Raw genomic sequence first — 25,626 nt, 5'->3', positions numbered from 1 at the left:
TTTTTATGGTTTTAGGTCTAACAGTTAAGTCTCTAATCCATCTTGAATTAATTTTCTATAAGGTGTAAGGAAGGGATCCAGTTTCAGCTTTCTACTTATGGCTAGCCAGTTTTCCCAGCACCGTTTATTAAATAGGGAATCCTTTCCCCATTTCTTGTTTTTGTCAAGTTTGTCACTCATAGGTGGGAACTGAACAATGGGAACACTTGGACACAGGAAGGGGATCATCACACACCGGGGCCTGTCCTGGGGTGAGGGGAGGTAGGAGGGATTGCATTAGGAGATATACCTAATGTAAATGATGAGTTAATGGGTGCAGCACACCAACATGGCACATGTATACATATGTAACAAACCTGCACATTGTGCACATGTGCCCTAGAACTTAAAGTATAGTAAAAAAATAAATTTTAAAAAATAAAAAAATAAAAAAAAAAAAGCCCTCACTTCTTTGAAACTACAGACCTCTTGAGTCTGCAGAGTGTGCTGCCTTCTCACTGCCAGGCAGGGCAGTGGTTTTCAGAATCCGAAGTCACTTCACTGCTTCCAGTTTGCCTCAGTGGTGAAGCATTCTGGGAAGATGTTCACAGGGGATGGGAGGCAGGTGAAGGGGATCAAACATACTCAAAACACAGCCCATGGCTTCCTTCAAGGCTGTGGCTTGAGGTACACTTTTAGGAAAGTGAGAACAGAAACCAGAGTCCCTGAAGGATGGGTTCCAAATACTCTAATATCTTTCACATTACTCAAGCTGCCAATCAACTCACATCTTAGAATGTCATTTGAAAAACAGAAATCGCAGTGTTTGGAAGCCAAAGACATTGGCTTCCAAATAATTTAACATGAGAAGTATACTCATGTAGCTTTAGAACTAGAAAGACCATGAGAGTCTCTCAACTGATACCCACTGTGGTACCAATGAGAAATCTAAGAACATTTAAATGAAGCTTGTTTATACTAAAGGGTTTTTGGTTTTTGCTGTGGTTGTTTTCAATTGCATGTTTGCGTGTCCTAATTTACTTATAAAGTATTATGTCTTTGTTTCTATAATGAGTAAAATGGAATTTTTATATTAAAATTTAAGGTAAATCGAGTACTGGGATTCCCTTTAAGTCGTGTGTATAGGAAGTAATGTTTGGCTCATCCATTGTGAAAAAGCAGACTTTGGCTTGATGACAGTGAGGCGTTGTGTACGTGCCACACACGCCAGGAGAAGAGTGTGAATCTGTCATCCCAAGCAGTGAGGAAAGTGAACCCATCGGCAGTGGTAGGAAAAAGCAGTCACTGGCCCAAAAAAGCAGGGAGAACTATGTCAAAAATAAATCAAGTGCCAGCCTTAAGTTCAGTGTCGCTAAAACTCTCTCGCCACATTTCTGGTTAATGTTTTTGTGTCTCAAAAAATAGTCACCTTTGGTATAGTGTCTTTTCTCATGGGAACAATGCTTTGCATTCATGAAAGTACCTCTTTCAAAACCTCTACATTACAAATATCTTCTTATTAATCTTGTGTGCTGTACAGGTAGCTCCTGCCTCCTTGCTGGGTCCAAAATTTTATATATCTATATATATATACACACATATATATATATAAATTTTTTTTTTTTTTGAGATGGAGTCTTGCTGTCTCGCTCAGGATGGAGGGAAGTGACGCGATCTCAGCTCACTACAACGTCTGCCTCCTGGGTTTGATTCTCCCACCTCAGCCTCCTGAATAGCTGGGACTACAGGCACTTGCCACCACGCCCGACTAATTTTTGTATTTTTGGTAGAGACAGGATTTCCCCATGTTGGCCAGGCTGGTCTCCATCTCCTGACCTTAGGTGACCCACCTTCCTCAGCCTCCCAGCATGCTGGGATTACAGGCACGAGCCACTGTGCCTGGGCCCCCATGCAAATCTGGACTGAATGAGGAAGCCCAAGCCCCTTTGCACTGTGTCTTCCATGTTGGTTTTCTACTCTTCTCCCCTCACCCCTCCCTCTGCGGATCCCATCTACTGCAGCGACTGTTCCCAGTCAACCTGTGTCTCCACTGCTGACCCTCACCGGTGTAGGTGGGCTGTGGTGATTAGAGCTAATGAGAAGTTTGGGAAGACTGACATTCACTTCCGATTTCAGTGCCAAATTAATGTCTCCTGCAGATACACACTCCAGAAATCTCAGGCCCTGAACTTTCTTCCACATCATTTTCTCTCCCCTTTGTTTCCATTCCAGCCATGCAGGAAGCAGGGTCTGCCCTGGCACACCGCGACATGCTGTCCACGCCTGCTCGTTCCTCCCTGCCTGTGTTCCGGGAGGCTCCTGTGGTTCCTCCCTGCCTGTGTTCCGGGAGGCTCCTGTGGTTCCTCCCTGCCTGTGTTCCGGGAGGCTCCTGTGGTTCCTCCCTGCCTGTGTTCCGGGAGGCTCCTGTGGTTCCTCCCTGCCTGTGTTCCGGGAGGCTCCTGTGGTTCCTCTCTGCCTGTGTTCCGGGAGGCTCCTGTGGTTCCTCCCTGCCTGTGTTCCGAGAAGCTCCTGTGCACCGTTAAACTCTTCTAGGTGTGCTGTTCCTCCCTGCCTGTGTTCCGGGAGGCTCCTGTGGTTCCTCCCTGCCTGTGTTCCGGGAGGCTCCTGTGGTTCCTCCCTGCCTGTGTTCCGGGAGGCTCCTGTGGTTCCTCCCTGCCTGTGTTCCGGGAGGCTCCTGTGGTTCCTCTCTGCCTGTGTTCCGGGAGGCTCCTGTGCACTGTTAAACTCTTCTAGGTAGGCTGTTCCGGCCCTTCCAGTTGTTGGTGTTTTCTGTCTACATCCTCTCAGTCCTCTAGAAATAGACACTTTTGTGATACTCACAGGTTCCTCATGGAGTGTACAGGTAAGTACTGGTGAGTACATTCACACTGTTGTAAAATCAATCTCCACAAGTTTTCATCTGGAAAACTGAAATGCTATACTCTTTAAACAACTCTCCCACCTTCCCCTCCCCCAGGCCCTGGGAGCCACTGTTCTCAGTGAAGACTTTCTGTCTCCGTGAAGCTGACTACTCTAAGTACCTCCTATAGGTAGAATCATAACCTACTTATCTTCTGTGACTGGCTTATTTCACTTAGCATAATGTCCTCAAAGTTCACCCATGCTATGGTATGCATTAGAATTTTCTTCCTTCTTAAGGCTGAATAATATTGCAGTGCATGAGTATACCACGTTTTCTTTATCCAGTCATTCATTGATGGCCACGTAGATTGTTTCCACCTTGTGACTATTGTGAATAATTCTGCTCTGAACACGAATGTGCAAATATCTCTTCCACACCCTGCTTTCATTTCTTTGGGGTATATATCCAGAAGTGAAATTTCTGCATCATATGGTAATTCCAGTTTTAATTTTTCAAGGAATCATCATAATGTTTCCATAGCCATTGAGTCATTTTCAATTCCCACCAGCAGCATACAAGGATTTCCGTTTTTCCATTTTTCTCCCACACCCGTTAGTTTCGGGTTTTTGGTTTTCTTTTCAGTAGTCGTTATTCTAACGGATAGGATAAAATGTCATGTGTTATTTTAGTTGTCTGTTGTCTGACACTGTCTTCCTTCTGCAGAGAAGAACGCCTTTGCCACTGAACTCACTCATCTTTATGTCGCTACTGTCTCATTACATGCCTGGAACATAGTATGTCCTCAAAAGCAGCTGTTCAAAGAATAAATGTTGCCACGGGTAAAAATGGATATGAAATTGCAAAAGAGCTTTAAGCTTCTTCAGCAAAGGAAAGGCAGGTGACCCACCAAATCATTTTCTCCAGCGGGCCAAGGGGTAGAGAATCACGGCTGGGAGCTTCAGGTGGCAGTGGTGAAAAGAAGAGCAGGCAGACCGGCCACCATGGCCCTTTTGAGGAAAAATGGAGGGTGGGAATACAACCAAGGCTGACCCAGGACCAAGAGAGAGCCTCGAGGTTTTTCTTAGAGGAAAATCCTGCCTGCCATAACCCTGAGTCCCTAAGTTCCAGGCCTCTCCATCTCCACTTACCTGGGCACACTTCAGGATCTCCCCGCTCTAGCCATGGGTGCCATTGGGTACGTAGCATGGGGCTGCTTCTGTGGTCCGGACACCCAACGTCAGAACACAACTGCACAATTCCCTTTAATTAGGCTTTTGTTATCCAAACAGTCTTGGAAAATAGCCCACTGGCAAATTGGAGAATGCCATCATCCTTATCACAGTTTTATTTATCACAACACCAATATTCATAAAAAGATAAATAATGTTGCAAGATCAAAGAGTATATCCCTAAGCTCCTGGCTCCACGCTACTATGGAGGTCGCCCTTGTGACCTTTATCAGCAACTTAAGGAGATATTTCGCATATTTCATTGTCAAGGTGTAAATATATTCCTTTTCTGCAGCTAATTTTTCTAAGGAAGCCTAGTTCCTCACTTTCTATTTCTTCTCTTTTTATCTCCTGGAGTATGGGCAGGTCTGGAACTTCCTGTTACTCAATGTTGTGCACTTTTAAACCACCGGCCTTCCTATTCAGTATATTCTTTAAGTAATTACAAGTCCCTTTTATAATAAACTCTTCCCAACTTGTTACCAGTCTACATTTTTATCTTCGTTTGGTTCTGCTTTCAAATTGTTTCAGCAATGCTAATAATAAAGAGAAAGATAAGGTCGGCTGGCTTTTCTTCCTCACTCACAGTAGCTCAGAAAATGAACTGCAGGATTCTCCCTTCCTATTTGTGCAGGTAATGATGTATTCATTGTGGCAAAGTCTTCACAGATAATAAAAATTACATGATTTGCAGATGTGCTAATTATCTCAAACTGATCAAGAAAAAAATTCCGAATTGGCTTCCAACTAAGCAGTTTAATTTACACCCATATTTGATGCTGGCATGAAGCCTGAGCTATTTTATGTTACCTTATTTTTCTTTGGCTAGGAAATTAAGATAATCTGGAAAATTGTTATTAAGAAACGCTTAAAACAGCCTATATATAAGATTGACTGTGGAAGGTCACCCCTACTTAAGTTACAATGCAGATGTAAATGCAGAGAGAGGGCGAGAAAATCAAAAGACAAACAGGATGAATGGTTTGCTGTATTCAACTTGAGTAATGGGAACTAACTCAATCTATTTTGGACCTGCAGAGATAACTCTCTTATTAAATGACTATTTGCACCAAGAAAGGGGCAAACTATATGTTTTTAAGACATAAAAACTACATCATTTCTTGGGAACTGAAAGAGGCCAACATTTTCATGGTGTTCCATTCATTTCTTTCTTTATACTTTTACAGCATTAAGACCAGTATTGTTAGCAATTGCAGACTAGTTTTACTAGATTCTGTTACTTTTGAACGCAGTTCTTTGTAATTTTCCAACAGAATATTTAGTTATGAAATGTAGCATAAGGCTATATTCTTGGAGAAAAAAACCTTGGTCTTTAATCTTAATTGACATATTTCAACCTGAAGACAATCACTGGATAGGATTAATATGTATAAAATAACACTTTCAATATCATAAAATATTGCAACTTATAAGCCAAAATGGTTTGCTGTTAGAGAGAAGATGAAGAAGGGAAAGAGCTTGTTTTTATGTATTTTGTTAGTGGGAATCTGACTTTTCTTCAGTTTCAACCTATTGATGTTTCCAACATAGAGAAAACTGGATTTCTTTTGCTTCTAACACATAAAAGTACTAAGTCAAGTAATCCAAATTTTTCTCACCCTCTTTCTCTCCTAATCATCTGTGAAAACACATAAACTTCCATAAGTTGGTGAGGTGTATAATGTGAGGCCACTACAAGATCAAAGCATCGATGAGTCCGTCATGCCCGGTTCTTTTGGATATTAGTGCTTCTGGGTTAAAAAAGTGATAAAAGTAGGCTATGGAGCTTCAACTAAAATTCAAGTCTTTCGGGTTCCAATCAAAAGTTCTTTTCACTAAAACACTCTTGCCCTATTGCCTTGGGCAAGACTTTCTACTTTTATAAGTCTCTGTCTCATTTTCAAAGTTAGTATAATATATTATCTAAACCCACTTATTGGGTTTTATTTTTATTTTGGCCATAAAACTCACATTTACATAAAAGTATACTTTAAAACACAAATATAAGATTTTTCCCCTTGGAAATAATAGAAATCTGAATATGCACATGCTCCTGACACGGCTACAGGAATCAGGCTTTGCTGTTACTGGATGATAATAATAATAATAACTTGTGAAAGCCCCATGTGGAAAGAAGAGAGACTCATTCCTGTGCCAGCCTAGACGTGGGCACTTGGCTTGTGTTCTGGTCAGAAAGTCCCTGGCTGGAGCTTGTGCTGGTTTGTGGTCCTGGAACCAGGTGGTTGCTGCTGTGCGACAAGGAGGAGGACGTCCTTCGTAAACTGCACCTGACGCCTGGGCCACGCACCTCTCTCCATCCTCACCAGGGTTTTTTGTCGATTCTAAAGTCCACAATGCCACAGGACATTCTCCATGTCCATATATGTAGTGCCCGGAAGCGGAAGGGGTGTGGCACCCCAGGGATGAAGTCTGACCCAGTGCCCGGAAGCAGAAGGGGTGTGGCACCCACGGGTGAAGTCTGACCTAGTGCCCGGAAGCAGAAGGGGTGTGGCACCCCAGGGGTGAAGTCTGACCCAGTGCCCGGAAGTGGAAGGGGCGTGGCACCCACTGGTGAAGTCTGACCAAGGGAAGACAGTTACTAGCAGATAAATTGTGACACTTTCCATTCTCTGGACGGGCTGTTTGGAGCAGCAGCACCTTCTGGTGGCTCCTCTAGTGACGCTCTGAGGGACACCACTGTGACCAGCTCAGTGACACTCCCTTTGACTCGCTGCCCCTCCGTCCCTGCCTCTTTGTCCCTCACTTGTGTGTTTGAGCTGCACTCATCATCAGGCATAGCACCTCCTATTTCCCTCGAGCAGGTTTTCTAGGGAACACAGGCAGAGACAGCGCCAAACTGGAATAAGCAAAAGATCAGTGATGGACTAAAGGCCCAGTTTAAAATAGAAATTGTAAATGGATATTCAGTCAGTCAGTGAAACGACGTGATTTTCCTCCAGCACCATAGGAACAGCAGAGGAGAAAACAGGGAGTTGGGCTCATTTACTCATTTAGCAAACCGGGGGTCCCTGTGTGTCCATCACTAGAGTAGTCGTCAGGGACCCCAAGACATAAAAAAATAACCTTCGGGTCCCGTCAGTCCCTCTTTAGGGATTAACATTATACACTGGAATTTCATGTCTAACTGTCTCCAGAGGCAGTTGAAGTAGTATTTCTGAAGAATATAAAGGGCAGAAAATAATACGTGAGAAGACGAGGAAAAAGCTGAAGGTAGAGATGAGATAAGAGAAATCACTAAGAAGGGGAAACAAGCAGTGTCGTTCAGAGAAAGAATGTCAGACACGTTTCTGAGATTAGGCTATTCTGCTGACAGCAATGTCCAGAGCATCAGCATAAGGGCAAGTGGCACTAACAGGGCAGAGATGGAGATTATCTAAGCAGAGAAATTCTCAGAGCAATACACTCAATGTGGGGGATGACTCATTACCGCAAACTGAAACCTGTAAAGAGTAATACCAAGGCTACGGGCCACCTGAGTATGGGCCACCTGAGTACGGGCCACCTGAGTACAGGCCACCTGAGTATGGGCCACCTGAGTATGGGCCACTCGAGTATGGGACACCTGAGTATGGGCCACCCGAGTATGGGCCACCCGAGTATGGGCCACCTGAGTATGGGACACCCGAGTCTGGACCACCTGAGTATGGACCACCTGAGTATGGGACACCCGAGTATGGGCCACCTGAGTATGGGACACCTGAGTACAGGCCACCCGAGTATGGGACACCCGAGTATGGGCCACCTGAGTATGGGCCACCCGAGTATGGGACACCCGAGTGTGGACCACCTGAGTATGGGACACCTGAGTATGGACCACCTGAGTATGGGACACCTGAGTACGGGCCACCCAAGTATGGGCCACCTGAGTATGGGCCACCCGAGTACAGGCCACGCGAGTATGGGCCACCTGAGTATGGGACACCCGAGTACAGGCCACCCGAGTATGGGCCACTTGAGTGTGGGCCACCCGAGTATGGGCCACCTGAGTATGGGCCACCTGAGTATGGGACACCTGAGTATGGGCCACCTGAGTATGGGCCACCTGAGTGTGGGCCACCTGAGTACGGGACACCCGAGTACAGACCACCCGAGTATGGACCACCTGAGTATGGACCACCTGAGTATGGGCCACCTGAGTATGGACCACCTGAGTATGGGCCACCTGAGTATGGGCCACCTGAGTACGGGACACCCGAGTGTGGGCCACCTGAGTATGGACCACCTGAGTACAGACCACCTGAGTATGGACCACCTGAGTATGGGCCACCTGAGTATGGACCACCTGAGTATGGGCCACCTGAGTATGGACCACCTGAGTATGAGACACCCGAGTATGGGACACCCGAGTGTGGGCCACCTGAGTATGGGGCACCCGAGTATGGGACACCCGAGTATGGGCCACCTGAGTGTTTGCTCTGGGAACAGCCTGCAACTGAGAAGAGAGAGCACCAAGTCCACCAACTGCTCAATTAAAATGGGCTGCACCAGCCCAGTAATGGGTGGGACGAGATTTTTACAGACCTGGTGAGAAGCGACACCAATAGGAAAAATAGCACGTAGGGATGAGGGAAAGTTGGGAAGAAGTGATTAGGAAACAAGACTGAAGATTCAGTTCTGCATAGTAAGTGCCGCTCTGCAATGGCGGGGGGCGGGGGTGAATCAGAGCCTGGTGGCCGCAGAGCAGCAGCACAGGGCACTGTGTGTGCAGGTGAGGGAGGTGCAGGTGAGGCAGGTGCAGGCAGGAATGGCTGCTCTGTGAATACCAGGGCGGCCTTTCCCATGCTCTGGCTAAAGGACATGCAGGACCATGCAGAGCTAGTGTTACTGCTTTATCTAATTGTCCATTTGCTTCTGTAAACAATGCCAAACCCCTCAAACCCGGAGATATCTTATCTTACTAAGAGAACAGGAGCCCTCCTGGATAGCCGTGCTGGGCTCCCGATGTTCTGGCCACAGAACCCTGCTCTGCCCCTTCTCAGCCTCCTGGCATCAGGGAGTTGGGAAGCCTGGAAGCTGCACCCACCAGCACCCCTGGCTAGCAGAGCCGCCCACAAGAAGCCCTTGTGAAGGATGTGGAATGGAGAACAGAGGTGAAGGCACCTCTGGGTATGCCAGGTGAACAGGCAGGCAAATGGCAAATGTGGGCTCTGCGGTGGCTCCCGAGTGCTCCAAAATCATCTTCTCAAGTACTGAAGAAAAATCTGATCATCAGTGTCAGTTTTCTGGATCTGTGACCCTTTGATCTCTAAAAGCTTGGTGTGCAGCTAAGAGTTCACACTGCTTGCCCTGGCCTTCTCTTTCCCAGCACTTCACAAGGATCTTTGAGATGTTTGAAGGCATTTAATTCGCTGTATTAAATACCGTCCTGCTTAAAAACCAAGAGTGAATGCTGTTTGGGGACATAACTCTTGCTGATACACCTTTTTTTTCTTTCTACTACCCATGTTAACTTGGAAACTGGTTATCTTTTAGTTCACTAGTAGGTTTTTGAAACGCTTTTTTCATTTACTGTATCTTTCCATCTTACTATTTTCAGTGAAAGTGGCAGAGATTAGACGTAACAATAAGATGTCTCTGAAATATAAAAATTATCAGAACTTGTTGATACATTGTTTTTGCTATTACCAAATCAAATGAATCAATAATATACTTGTTTCCACAGGGTAAATCCAACTTTAATAGTTTTGGACCTAATTTCTTCACTGTGTAACTTAATAAAAGCCATAAAATTCAGGAACTGGTGGTTTTGCAGTAGGTGAGAGGAAAGAAGTTAATGGCTGTTCTGGCATAAAAGAAATAACTTTCCACCCCTTTCTGGGGAATGCTGCCGGGTTCAGGAAATAAGCACTGAGTCAGTTCATCAAGAATACAGTAAAAACTCTTCATTAATATTGTAATTATTCTAGTAATTTTAGTCATAATTTTAATTCATTTCCATTTCTTAAGCTGAAAAGTGCCAAATTATCCTTTAAGCTTTTCTTTATTTTTCTCACCTTTCTATTAGAAAAATGTTAACGATCTTTATTACTGTTTCTGATATTTAAGAAGCAAGAGCAGGGGTTTATAAGTTCATAAGCATCTTTAAAGCCACAAGCCAGAGAGTTTTACCCAATTCGAAGAAGTCCAGGTCACTCTACACAGAGAAGGACGCAGCCGAGGCTCCCCAGTGGCTCTCCAGGGCCAGCCCTCAGCTTCTGCTCCACTGCCGCCAGCCCAGGGCCTGGCCGGGGTCCCTGGCTTCCAAGGGTTGTGAGTTGCCTCTAGAATTCTGCCTCTTGCCTGCATAAGCATCAGACGACCCCAGGTTATAATCACCATTTAGCTTGTCTGAGCACACAGCAAGGAAAGCCACACTGCTGGCACCGTGGGAACGGGGGACAAGCCGGGGGAAGTTCTCCACTTCTGGAAATGTAGGCAGAGGAGTCCAGAGGGAGGGGATGAGAAGCATTGCCTGCCTTGGCTGCAGCAGCATCGGAGCTGTCGTCACCAGTTCTGTGAAAAGTGTCAAGGTCAACAATGAGCAAATGAACTGGTATTTTTGTGGTTATTTTTGTGTTTTGGGCTACAACGTTTGTATAACCCTAAAAATTACCTTGAGCTAAATACAGAAAGAAAGGAAAAGAGCTCATGGATACGCTAGCAAAAAATTTCAACAGTAATCTGTGTGGTCACCTTTTCTACTTCAAAGAGCAGTCGCTATGAAACAGAACTGCTGAACCCACGTTCGGGGTGTCCACTGTGAAACGGAGCCGCTGAACCCACGTTCGGGGTGTCCACTGTGAAACAGAACCGATGAACCCACTTTCAGAGTGTACACTGTGAAACAGAACTGATGAACCCACTTTCAGAGTGTACACTGTGAAACAGAACCGATGAACCCACATTCGGGGTGTCCACTGTGAAATGGAACTGCTGAACCCACATTCGGGGTGTCCACTGTGACACAGAACTGATGAACCCACATTCGGGGTGTCCACTGTGAAATGGAACCGCTGAACCCACGTTCAGGGCGTCCACTGTGAAACAGAACCGATGAACCCACGTTCGGGGTGTCCACTGTGAAACAGAACCGATGAACCCACTTTCAGAGTGTACACTGTGAAACAGAACTGATGAACCCACGTTCAGAGTGTACACTGTGAAACAGAACCGATGAACCCAGATTCGGGGTGTCCACTGTGAAACAGAACCGATGAACCCACGTTCAGGGTGTCCACTATCCTGCCAGGCCAAGTGGCCAGAATGAGATCCTTTTTTGCAATAGATGTCATTGACTTTGGGGGTCATTAACATTTTTAACATCACCAGGTACAATAGCTCATGACTGTAATCCCAGCACTTTGGGAGGCTAAGGTGGGAAGATTGCTTGAGTTCAGGAGTTCTGACCAGCAGGGCAACATAGAGAGACTCCATCTTTATCCCCCGATAAAAGTAAAATCCAGAAGATTGTAGTAATCAAAAACTTAAGGGAAGCTTAAGGCAAGACTCTTTCTGTTGTATTTATTCCATTATCAACCAAATTACATATTACTCACAAAGGTATTTTAAATAATGATATTAACAAAATATTTGCATTCTCGGCTAATTAATCTGTAAAAGAATGATGATATCCTATAAAAAAGAATAAAGGGGTCACCGAAAGAGCCAATTTTCTCTTTATGGGATCCTTTTTTGTACACAATCCATATGTAGACCGTATTTCAGGTTTTTAAATAATATAATTCTCTTCCACAGTTAGCAAGGCTGGGCACCGTGGCACCACTCTCCATTCCTCGGGAAGCTGGTGGTGAAAATCTGCTCTGCAGAGTCTCCCTCTACAACACAGGAAGTTCCTAGGACTTACCGTATAATTACTTTTGCCAAAAGTAGAGTAGAATCGAGAAAAGATGAGCTAGAGAGACTTACAGAGGTTCTCAGTGAGCTCAGCTCCATCAGAGAGCGGCTTTCCAAAATAGTAAAAGGCGTTAATTTAGTGGCTGCCGTCATCGAGACAGAAGGGACATCAAGAGACTTCCTGTCAAAGGCACACAGGTTGTCCTCCCTTTAACTGTTTAAATATGAAACGTTCCTCCAGTAAGCCACAAACACATACTCAACCGTAGTTTCATACATAGCTATTTAATATTTTTGCATGTGGATTTTATAATTAATTAAAATTTCTATAAATTTAGGACAATATCCATTTTATTAAAATTGAACTGTAGCCAGCCCAACACTCCATAAAGATGAGCATTCAGAAAGCACATTTGACAGTGACTTTGAATTTTAAATTGCAGAATTTTTATGATCCGACTTAACACATTAGTCTTCCTTATCCTCAGCCTCCAGCTTAACAACTCAGCTCAGTCCTCTCTCTTTCTTGGCACCTGTCTACATAAATGCTAACTGAATAGATGAAAGGGCGAATGAACAGTGGAGCCTGCACTATCAAATCCCATCCTACTCCAACGCTTTTCCTCGGAGACTCTGTCACTTATTTCTATGACTAATCTGATATCCTGGAAGAACTGTAGCTCCAATAAGCCAGGATGCAGATGGGCGTTTCCTATTTATCAAAAAGTTCGCTAGACGTCTCTCGTACTTGTGATGCCCAAGTTCACACCATGGGAAGCCAGCACAGCAGACGTAACTGCACATTTTAAAGCTGATTTGCTGAGAGTAAATCACAAACCCACGGTGAAATTTTTATTCACAACTTCTAGATCCGAAATATAAAAACTGTATCTCCCAGTACACGAAACTGCACTAATACAATTTATTAAATTAGTTCAACTAGCATTTCCTTCAAAAGAATTGACAATAAATTAAATTGGGTGCCCCTCTTTTCTATTCTGTATTCAGCTGCCAAATCTGCTCAGCTTTCCGTGTCTAAAACTCTTGCGAGATGCGACTCCATTGTGATTAGATTCTTCCATTCCAGTGCACTTTATTAAATTAGAATACAAGATAGCTGTGACTATCTGAAAGATACAAATAAGAGCAAGTATACAATGAGCCTCTTGAAACCAGCCCGACATAAATAGACCATATTTCTAGGGTAACAGAGCAAGTAAAGGATTTCAAAGATGAACAGGGAAAGCCCAAGTCAGCTAATAAATGACCTTCATTCATCAGGAAATGGTATTTACAAATTATTCAAAAATCGCCTTTACTAAATAAGTTGTGGGCTACGTTTCTGTTCTCAAGCCAGCCTAACGCAAGGTGATGATGTCCTCACACAAAACCTGCCCCAAATCCCCGTGGTTTACCACGTCTTTAGATGACTGAGAATGAGAAAGACAGAGAGTTAATTCCTGATTTACATATTCTGCTAATAAAGTGGCAAGGTCTTATGGAACAAACACAACAGCTGCAATTATGTAATTACGTATCTGTATGCAAATGTGCAGACGGCTCATAAATGCTGAACACTATTTGCAATGCTAATTAAGTGGCTTTTATTGAGGCTGCTTAATTCCTACATGTGATTTGGTTCCAGATGTCATTGTAGCTCGTGAAACCTTTATTGTCAGGTTAGCTGAGGTGGCACACATTAACACCACTCATAAAACCTCCATTTATAATTAGATTACTGCAGTGACTCAGTGATTTTCATCATCTCCTGTCCACCTCTGTACTCAGAGCGTAGAGACGGAATTGGAACTGGAAGCCTGAGCCCAGGAACATTTCTCCGCATCTATGTTCCCACACGAGTGGCTAATCTGTTTACTCTCACCCACATAAACCCAGTTCAACTGTCTAATGAGCATGGGAAACAGATCACAGTCGGAGGGCAACGTGGAATTGTTGGCAGATGCCATAAGGTTTTATTTTAGATTTTATAGCTATAAAAGAAGAACCATTCCTTTTGCTGTAATCTCATATCAGTATTTGAATAGCTTGAAGAATTATTCTTTCACTTATAATAATACAAAATCATTTGAGATCATACAGTAAGGAGCTGGTACCATACTTTTAATTTGTAAGTAAGAAAAAATGAAACTAAGAATATATATTTATTGAACACTCACTATGTTCACAGCATTGCAGGGACTACAAGAAAACGTAATACGTGGGCTTCCAAATAGCTCATAAACAGTTTACAATGCAACACGTAAAAAATGTTTACAGGAACATATAAGAATATGAGACCTGATTGTTCATCTGGAACTAAAACAGATAAACGAAATCAGGGAGAATCTTCCTAACTATTTTAATCTGATAATTTACTTCAGCCTTTTCTGCTACCAAAACTTTCATCAGAACTCCTAATAGTATAAGAAATATGACCTGGTATTTTCACCGCTTCTTTCTAGTTCTTGTAAGAAGAGTCAGATAAATTATTCAACCAGTCCCTAATGTTGTTAGGGTTGTTTCCTTTAGATGGTGGTAGAATGCACAACCCCATAAACTCTTGTAAGCAGAGAAACTACCTTACGCCACAAGCACCGAGAGGGGATTGTCCTGGTTCCTGGAGATGTGGTTATGATCCCAGAATAAAACGAAAGCACTGATTAACCCTCTGCTGTAAAGATGAGGGCCTCAAACGCCTGGCACTTCCCAGCAGGGCTTCCTAAGAGGCAGCAGAGCTGGCAATCCTACCTTTAACCGCCACCCACTCCACCGGAACCTCCCCAGCCTACAAAGGCAACCAAAGAGGATGAGTCCGTCTTTCCAGCAGTGGGGAGAGGATGCGCTGACCCTCAGCACGGGAGGAAGGCTGTGACTCTGAGGCAGCACACAGGAGTGGGAAGCCGGAGTATCGTTACTTGGCTTGATACTTGCACAGATGGAGGTGCAGCTATTGTTGCCCAGGGCAGAGCTGGACGGGGGAGCCAGGAGAGCTTGGCCTCTACACCCTGAGAGTGGGAGCACGTGTGAACATAAAGGTGACTGTTCATTATCAGCTAGAGAGCAAGCCAACAGTATCTGACAGGACGTTCCAGCCTACAGGAAAGAAAGGCATGGGGTCATTCCCTGTCCCAGCTTCCCACCGCACTGGGAGGGTCTACACAAGGTCGCTGGTGGCTCCCACAACCCGGTGTGAATGCACAAGGATGCTCGAGGAGAAGGCATGCTGGTGCTGCCGGGTGAAGACGCTCCAACCCAGGGACAAAGACATGGGGCCGGAGCCCTGGTGGTGCCAAAGGCAAACTAGGCTGGGGAGAGGGGCTCTGGTGAAGCTGAACACTGAACTAAGACGAGTGTGGACCCCACATGCGCAGGTATCACCACATGGACCAACGCCACCAACATTAGAACAACCCAGAGCGAAGTGCAGCGAGAACAAGGTCGGTTCCTCGGCGCTGACCCTCTGCGCTGACCCTCCTCTGCGCTGACCCTCCTCTGCGCTGACCCTCCTCTGCGCTGACCCTCCTCTGAGCTCACCCTCCTCTGCACTCACACTCTGCACTAACGTACACCTGTGAGGAAGAAGATCCTTCAGTTCCCTCACTGGTCCTCTCCCTGCCCCTGCCCCAGCATCACAGGAGCTAACCCTAAAAGGAAAGGTGTGCAGCTGGAGAGATCTCAAAGCCGGACCATACCCAGCTCACAACTACACACACTCACACCCACTTACTCTCTCACACACACTTTCACACACACTCACGCATTCTCATACACACTCACACACATACACTGCCACATATATACAATCACTCATGCACACTCAGACACATACACACTCACACACACACGTTCACACACACATATACACTGACACATATATACACACTCACAACACACTCTCACACACTCACACATACACACTCTCGCACACTCACACACACTGTCACACACTTGCACAGACAACACACAATCACACACTGTCACACACTCCTCACTGACACACACACACACTCTCACACTCTCACACACACACTCACACACACTCTCACACACATACACTGACACATATATACACATATACACAATCACTCATGCACTCACTGACACACATACACACACATTTACACACATACACACCCACACACATACATATACACTCACACGCATACACACACTCACACTCACACCCACAACATTCATAGAAGGTCAACATCAAAGCTCCAGTTGCCAGAGGGCTGAATTTTGACTCGTCTATGAATATGAGCTTCGTATTCCAAATAAACCTGGATTACATTTTAAGAAGCGGAAGTCACTGGACACTTCAATGTGTTGTTAAGGTGAGAAGAGATTTAATACGAGACACTGGAAAATCACTATAGAAAAAAATCGATTTTACTTTATACCCCAATCATATGAGAAGGGGATCCTGACATCCTAAGTTCACACCTCCTTCCTGTCCTTTCCTCAGCCCACTTCATTGCTGCGTTTCCAGGCTCTGCTCACGCAGAGCAGCAATGCCCCAAGCTTGAAAATAACAGAAAGTTTTAAAAATCAAAAAGTCAATATACTTTTTAAAAACTGAGAAAAAATTCACATACCATAATATTCACGTATGTAAAGCCCGGGTTTGGCCTGGTTCTCGGTGAGTCTGAGGCAGATGGTCTTTGTCCACGTGGAGACGTCTGCACAGCAGGTGTCCACGCTTCGCTCCGTCCAGTGTCCGGCTTCGCCTTGGCCCCCCCTCACTGACAGGAGGGTGGCCTCGTTGTTTCGTCACCATCAGTGTTTCTTGTCCCTATGTCTCTGACCCTGGTTTCAGAGCCTCATCACCTGGTAGCACGAAAGAACCCTACAATTAGATAATTTTTTACATATTCACAGAGCTGTGCCACCATCGCTACAACATGTTAGAATATTTTTATCACCCCAAAAAGAAACCCCCCACCCATTAGCAGCCATTCTCCATTTTCCCCAGACCCCACGCTTAGGCAACCACTAATGTAGGCTCTGTCTTAACCCATTCTGGACATTTTATATGAAAGAAATCATACGACATGTGGTCGTTTGTGTCTGGTTTCTTTTTCTTAGTACAGGTTGAGTATCTCTTATCTGAAATACTTGGGACCAGAAGTGCTTCAGATTTTGGCATATTTCAGATTTTGTAATATTTGAATACCTTATGAGATATCCTTGGGATGTGACCTGTCTAAACACAAAACTCGCTTATGTTTTGTATACACCTTGTACAAGTTTTTAGAAGGTAAATTTACTTTCCCTGGGGACACTGAAGAAACTGCTTATGTTTTAGATACACCTCATACAGGTATTTAGAAGGTAAATTTATTTCCCTGAGGACGCTGAAGAAACTGCATTGTGCATTTGGATTTTCACTGCAACCTGTCTGCTGTGGAATTTTCCATTTGTGACATCATGTCAGTGCTCAAAAAATTCCAATTTTGAAGCTTTTCACATTTCAAATTTTCAGATTAGGGATCCTCAACCTGTACAATGTTTTCAAAGTCCATACATGTTGTAACACATGTCAATATTTCTAACAAATAATATTCCATTGCGTTGATCCATCGTTTTGTTGATTCATTCATCGGTTAATGGACATTGGTAGTGGTTCCACTTTTTGACTGGTTCCACTTTTTGACTGTTATGAATATTGATGTTATGAATATGCATATGTGAGTATTTATGTGACCACATGTGAGTATGTGTGTGACCACAGGTGGGTATTTATGTGACCACATGTGAGTATGTGTGTGACCACATGTTTTCATTTCTCTTGGATATGTACCTAGGAAAAGCCTCAGGGGATCAAATAGCAACTCTGTGCTTAACATTGTGGGAAAATGTCGTCCTGTTTTTCAAAGTGGCAGCACCACCCTTTCAGACTCCTCAGCAACGCCTGAGAGCTTCAGTTTCTTCCCATCCTCCTCACGATGTCTGACTGTACATCCTTCTAGATGTAACGTGGAATCCCATTGGGATTTGGATTGACATTTTCCTAATGACTAATGACGTTAAGCGTTGTTTGTGCGCTTGTTATTTGTGTTTATTCTTGAGAAAGATATGTCCTAAACCTCTTACTAATTTGTAATTGGGTTGTTTGTCCAATTTACCTAATTACCAGATCACCAATTGCCGAATTAAGAAGTCCAATTTGCCTAAAAGTCAAAGAAATGTACCCCTATGCTTTCTTCTAATGTTTTACATGTTTAGCTCTAACACTTACGTCTCTGATGTATTTTATGTTTTCTTCTTTTGAATAGCATGAGTTAGGGACCCAGATTTACTATTTTGCATGTGGCTATCTAGTGGTTCTGGCACTATTTGCCGAAAATATTTCTCTTTCTCAGTAGAATTACCTTGGAACCCTTGTTAAAAATCAATTGGCCATACTGTAGAGAATCATTTCTGGACTCTCTATTCTATTCAACTATAAAGTTTCAAAATTAGAACAAGTGAATAATTTAATTTTGTTCTTCATTTTAAAGAATGCTTTAGTTATTTAGGTCCTTGCATTTCCGTATGAATTTGATTATCAGCTTTTCCGTTTTTGTAAAAAATCCAGAAAAAAATGTATAGCATTTTCATTGAATCTGTAAATCAATTTGAGTAATATGCTTATCTAAATAATATTAAACCTTCCAATTAAAAAATACAGAATGCCTTTCTATTTACATAGGTCTTCTTAAATTTTTTCAACAAGGTTCTGTGGTTTTCATTGTACAAGTCCTACACGCCTTTTGTTAAATTTATTCCCAAATATTCTATTTTTAATGCTAATGTAAGTAGAAGTGTTGTTAACCTTTTATTTCCAGATTGTTCATTGCTAGTGTATAGAAATGCAACTAATTTATCACATTGATCTCAGCTGTACTTGTATGTCAGGCCTGTTCTTTATTGGATTCCTTAGGATTTTCTCTATACAAGTTCATGTCATCTACAAACACAAGTAGTTTTACTTCCTCCTTTCCAATATGATTGTCTTTCATTTCTTTCCCTTGCCTAACTGACCTGGGTAGAACCTCTAGTACAATGTTGAGCAGAAGTGACTAGGGCGGACATCCTTTTCTTGCTCGGATCTTCAGAGAAAGCATTCACTCTTTCATTGTTAAATACGGTGTAAGGTGAGTGTTTCTCAAAGATGCCCTTTGTCACACCGAGAACATTCCCTTCATTACAAGTTGGTTGAGTATTTTTTTTTATCATGAAAAGGTGTTGGTTCTTGTCAAACATTTTTTTCTACATCTATCGGATGAGCATATAGTTTTTGTCATTTATTCTGTATGTATAATATGATACATTATAATGATTGATTTTTGAATTCTGAACATGTCTAGTATTCCTAGAATAAATGCCCTTTGGTTATGGTGTAAAAACCATTTTATATGGTGCTGGATTTGGTTGCTAGGATTTTGCTAAAGCTTTTGCATCTATTTTAAAAGGGATATTGCTTTGGTATTTTAAAATAATATTTTGTCTAGTTTTAATATCAGGGTGGTCTTAACTCATAGAATGAATTCTCTCCTACTTTATGAAAGAGTTCATAAAGGGGTGGGTATTAATTCTTTTTATATATAGTGTAAAATTCATAAAAGTCATCTGAGCCTGAGATTTTCTCTGTGACAAGTTTTTTTAAATTACTAGCTGGATCACATTATTTACTATATGTCTATTCAGATTTTTAAAATTTCTTTTTGAGTTAGTTTCAGTAGTTTCTATTTTTCTACAAATTCATCAGTTTTCTCTAAGTTACACAATATGTTGCTATAGAGTTGTTCACACTACTCCTTTACTGTCCTTTTTATTTCTGCAAGGTTGGTAGTCATGCCCTCTCTTTCATTACTCAATTTATTAAGTTGAACCTTATTTCCCTTTTTCTCATTATTTATTTGTGTGGATTAAATTTACCGTCTAGCGTCCTTTTGTTTCAGCCTGAAGGACTGTCTTTCTTATTATTATTATTCTTCGTCAGATAAATCTGCTATCAGTGAATTATCTGTTTTTATCTGAAAATGTCTTAAGTCTTCATTTTAAAAGTATTGTTTTTGCTGAATATAGATATCTTGGTTGGTCTTTGTTGTTATTTTGAGTATGCCCACCTGTTGTCTTCTGTCCTTCATGATTTACAATGAGAGGTCAGCTCTCAACCTTGGTGAGAATCCCTTGTACAGGATGAATCAGTGTGTGTGTGTGTGTGTGTGTGTGTGTGTGTGCGTGTGTGTGTGCTGCTTCCAAGGTTCTTTCTACTTAGATATATACATGAATGATTTTCATTAAGTTTGATAAGTTTTCAACTATTTTAATAAATATTCTACCTGCTCCTTTTTCTCTCTCTTTTCCTTCTGAACATCCATTCTGCTTATTTTAGTGTGTGTAATAATCGTCCACAGGTCTTTGAGCCTTTGTACATTTTTCTTCTTATTTTTCTCTCTGTTCCTCAGACTGGATAATTTTCAATTGGGTTATCTCCCAGTGCTCTGATTCTTTCTTCTACTACTTCATATCAGCTATTGGGTCCCATCAGTGAAATGTGCATTATTTCTATTATTGTACTTTTCAGTTAGAGAGTTTCTATATTTTTAAATATTTTCTACCTCCTTATTGATATACTATCTTGGTTTACAAATTGTCATTATGCTTCCCTTGAATACTTTAGACATTGTTTTCTTGAATTCTGTAAATATAATAGCTATATAAAGTCTTCTTTCCATAAGTCCAAATCAGGGATCCTTAGAGACCGCTTATATTGATTACTCTTTTCACTGTGTAGGACCATACTTTCCTTTTTATGACTCATAATTTTTTTATTGAAAACTGATGATTTTAGAAAATATAACTTGGAAACTTTGAAAATTAGATACCCTCTGCAAAATTTGTTGTGGCTGCTATTGTGTCTTTGTTGTTGCTGCTGCTGTTTGTTTAGTGACTTTCCAGGACTAATCCTGTATGGTCTAAATTCCCTGTGATGTGTGACAACTAAGATCCTTTCTGGGTTAGTGTAAGAATGAGATAATAGTTTTTAAGAAATTTTATTGAACCAGTAAATATTCAGTGACTTTGCAGAGAGTCTCTGCAAAGTTATTGAACATGCGTTTGACACTCAGGCAATTTACACATACTGCTTGCACAGAGCCTCAGGGCCAACCAGAGGCAAAAGATTTCGCCTCGCCTTTGCTGCCCACATGCGTAGCAAGTTCCTGACCTGGTAGCTGGGATTTTAAGATGGTTACGTAAGCCGCGTGGAAGTGTGTACGTCCTTCTTTTCCTCCTACACATTGTCCAACCTCCACTTTCCAAAGGTTTCACTACTACTTAGTTCTAAGCTGGTAAAGACAAAGAAGCAGATACTTTAAAAAGAAGAAAATGATAGGGATTTTGGTGGATTATGAAAATTGATCACTTAACATTTTAAAATACATAGAAGACTATCTGGAAACCTTTTAATATGTGCAGTTAGGTTAGCTTCTGTTTTTTAGCATTTTACGCAGTGGCAGATAATTTCTTAACATAAAGATGTAAGAAATCAATCCTGGATGAAAACAAAGTAATATCTGTATTACTGTCTGTGTCACTAATACAATATGATTTGAGAGGGAGTGTCATTGTGGTTTTCAATGATGCTGAGCTCAAAAGATTAAATTGTCTCCTAAGCATATTAAATGAACCTTTAATAACTCCATATGGGCCTCTCTTCCAGGATTTCATTTGAAGTTTTCTAAAGTTTAAACATATGTATATATCCTCTCTCTCTATATATATATATACACACACACACATATATTTAAAGTAAAACAAAATAAGCTAATATACATATAATAATATATATATAATAAAATCTAACTTGATTTCAACCTTAAAGTATTCGTAACTCTCTTCGCCCTTAAATACCAATATGTCTTGAATACTGCCTAGGGATAAAGAAGGGGCCACTTACTTAGGTCCCAAGTGAAATTGTCAAGGATTATGTTTAGCCACAAAAGCCATTAGGAATATGGCACTGAAGCTCTATGACAGCAGGCACAGAGAACTACCAGATTATCTGAGCTTCAGATTCCAATCTCATGTCCACTCAGTTTGCAAGCTGTTTCTGTAACCATGATTTCCCTCTCCCCAGTCTCCTGTGAGTGATGGCTGCTGGATGGCCTGTCGGCTGCTGGCTCACAGCTCCCAGCCTGCCGCTTCGAGAGCCTGTGGGCTCCATTGCCAGTGGTTCTCGTCTAGGAGAGGTACCATTTCCCACTGCAAAATTCTCCATGTACGTTCAACATGCTCCCTTCCTTACAGCAGTTTTAATCTGTCACAGACTTGCTCAAGAACGTTCAACAACCTTCCGTGCCCTGCTTCACCCACCCAGACTCTCACGGCGTCCAAGGACTCCACTGCCTGAGTGGACCTCATTTCCTAACCAGGATGCTTGCTGCTCCCACTCCTCACCCAAGGCAGATAAACTCATCCACCCTGTTCTTCTCCCTACTGACCTTTGTACGATTCTTTCCGTGTGGCCCAGTTTAAATCCGTTCCCTCCTCGTGACTCTGTAAATACTGTTTTTGTTATCATTGTCATTGCTGTTGACATTGGTTTACAGTTTAATTGCTCCATAATGAATATGGTGACCATACAATTTATTGTCCAAGCCAGGATACTTTTGTGAGTGAGGGGGTTTCTACTAGTGAAATACCTGGGTAAGAGGCATAGGCCGGACATTTTAGGCTGAGACTGCTCAGAGCAAGCCAGGACGCACAGGCACTGTATTTTAGTACATTTTAAAATAGCATTTTAACAATATTTATTGAAATTTTACAAGTTAGATGATTATTGACCAAATTAAAATTCTACTTTGGACTCAGATTTAATTGCCAAGAAAAGAAAAAGCAGCTACAATCTTAACAACTTAGAGAAACGCCAACTCGACTTTAAAATAGCGACTTTCCTGCCAGAGATTTTCCCGCTTTGCTTATCATGCTAAGCTGCCTTTTAAAGAGCTAAAATAAACTTAATAGATCAGCAATTTCTGTGTTAATTTGAACATGGTTGGTGTTTATTATCATTATCCATAAACTAAGACAGTCTCAGTGGAAAAGCCATGTAATTTTTATCCTCATCTCATAAAATCTGGCTGTCCACAGTTCTTCAAAGTTCACTGTATAACCAGACATGGATTAACCAGATATTTATATAAATTTACCAAGTTTTAAAGATTAATTCAAGTAATCTAAACTAATCCAATCTATTTGACGTAAGTTTATTAAACACTGACAGAAATCTCTCCATAAATAGTCTGACGACATTAAGCCATTGTTACTCAGGGCAGTAAAAAAATAAACCAATTTGTTAAAAATCAGGCAGAAGATGCCTCTAGAACTCAGTCCTCCCAGACCAGGTTCCCCTCACCCAGAGGATGCAGGAAGGAGGAGGAAAGATGAGGTGCCTGCAAGTGCAGAGGGGACACCAAGGGACAGCGAGCTGCCCAGCCAAGGAGGGAGCCTCTCCTCCTTCCAGGAGAACAAACAGGAGACTCTCGGCTCTGAGAGAAGAGACTGGGTTGTGGTGCCAGTGGCATTTCTAATAAAAACAGCAACATCAATAATCATGGGGTGTAACGTTTAGTAAGCACTTAATATATAACAGCAACACTACATCTTCGGGCTCATCCCTAATTGTCATCTGAAATGCTGATATCTCGCCGCAGTGCCTGGAGACCTCCTAGATCCACAGCGACGTTAAGTCAGGTGGAAATGAGTGACTGGGAACAGAGTGGGACACCTGTTTACACATCAGTTCAACAGGGCACGGGATCACATGTCCTCAGGCTTATTAGTCCCTACGCAGCAGGGATGCATTTTATAGAAATTACGACTCGATAAAAGGCCAGTTTGAGATGTTTTATAAACAGCCTGGGAGTTCCTTTCGCTGTTACTTAAGCCCTGCGTGGTGTCTTCATTTCTGTGATGTGTGCAGTTCTCACTGGCTTTCATGTTCCAACATAGAACAGTTTTCCCTGTTGTGGCAGAAAAGGCCAGGAGGGAAACATTATTAATTCTTCATGAAAGAATGGGAGGTTGTTTTTTTTTAATGTTCAGCTTTTAAAAACCAGTGCTTTGTGATCCTCTGGCACATCACACACGTTTTCAGGTGTCCCCAGAGAAGCATTTTCTCAGAACCTCCTTATGCAGATTTGTTTTCACTGAATGCAGCAGAGCAGGACAGCACTCCTTCTTCTTCCCAATGCATTTTGGCTTCTTTACACCAGAGCCGGGCTGAGTCCTGAGCCTCCGAGCATATGCCCCCTCTTCTCACAAAGCAGCCTCTTTCTTCATTCCAAGGTAGATGCACTGTGATGACACGACAGTCTATGAAATCCATCCAGCGTCTGTGTATCACTGCACTGCCTTGGAGTTTATGAATCCCAGCGCTGGCCTGTCTCTACCTCCGGGGTGGAAGAAATTAGGAAACAGAAAAGAGAACTGCAATGGCAACGACTACAGGAGCCTACCGGCAAGTCCCTTCCCAAAGTCACAGTCATCTACAAACGAGTCAAAGTAAAAGCCGCCTTTATCATTGAATAACATTGAATAACACTTTGGAAACACCAGATTCCCAAGGTGGGTCTTAGGGACTGATTTGCATATCTGCTCCTGAGCTTGCTGGGGGAGCTGCAGGAGGAGTGAAGGAGAAAGTAACTCCAGGTTCTTCAGAGCCCCAGGCTTGCACACTGAGCTGAAGGTCATAGGCTCTGTCATGCAACACGCAAGATGCAGAACCATAGGGGCAGGAGAGGAGCCCACGCTGAGGAGTACCTGGGTCCTTCAAGCAGGGTGAAGGGAGCTGAGGGGGCTCAGCCGGGGATTCTGCACACCTCCTTCTCTACGACTCCACAGGGACCGTAAAATAGGCTTCTTCCAAGAGTCACGCGCTGAAGACAGGACATTGTGGCTGCTGAAACCCTGCTCGGGAGGGATGCTGATGGTGACTTGGGCACTTGTCTAGGCTCAGTGAGATGCCAGGGGCCAAGACCAGCACATTCACACTTCACCGTATTCCCATGTCCACCAACACCCACGCTTTCTCGCTTCTTCCCAGTGCAAAGGAGATAGTGTGTAGGAACCATAGCCCACAGGCCACACATGACAACAGGACCTACAATGACAGATCTTGTTGTCACAGGTACTCAGAACCCGTCACCAATAACCTCTTTCCAGAAATAGCACTTAGGGGCCCTGAGGTATAAGGCTCACCTGACTCTGCCTTCCCACCTGCCCCCGCCATCCCCGCCCCTCCCTCCTGCAGCGGGGTGCTCTCCTCCTGAGGGCCTGCGTCCCTGAGGCACAAAGGCCACACGTCGATTTTCAGAGAAAGATTTTTGATTTTATTGACTAGCCTTGTCAGTCTAAAGGGAAGAAATTAATATAAGTGGAGAGTTTTTTGGGGCCAACTTGAGGATTACAACCCGGAGCACAGATTCAAGTTGCCCTGAACGTCCACCCAAACAGCAGCAGTTACAAGTGGGTTTCTGAAGGCAACGAAGGGGGACAGGGAGTGGCTGATACAAGCGGCTTTGTCAGGAATGCTCACTGGCTTACAGAAAATACGTTTATTAGTGATTAGCCACACACTGTTATGTAGGGTGTGGGTTATGTGCAGTGTGGCTTCTTAGGTTACTTTATAGGCATTTGTAGTAGCAGCAGTTT

Source organism: Macaca thibetana, chromosome 5, assembly GCF_024542745.1.
Source record: "Macaca thibetana thibetana isolate TM-01 chromosome 5, ASM2454274v1, whole genome shotgun sequence".
Lineage (NCBI taxonomy): Eukaryota > Metazoa > Chordata > Mammalia > Primates > Cercopithecidae > Macaca > Macaca thibetana.
Note: the sequence above shows the minus strand (reverse complement) of the source record.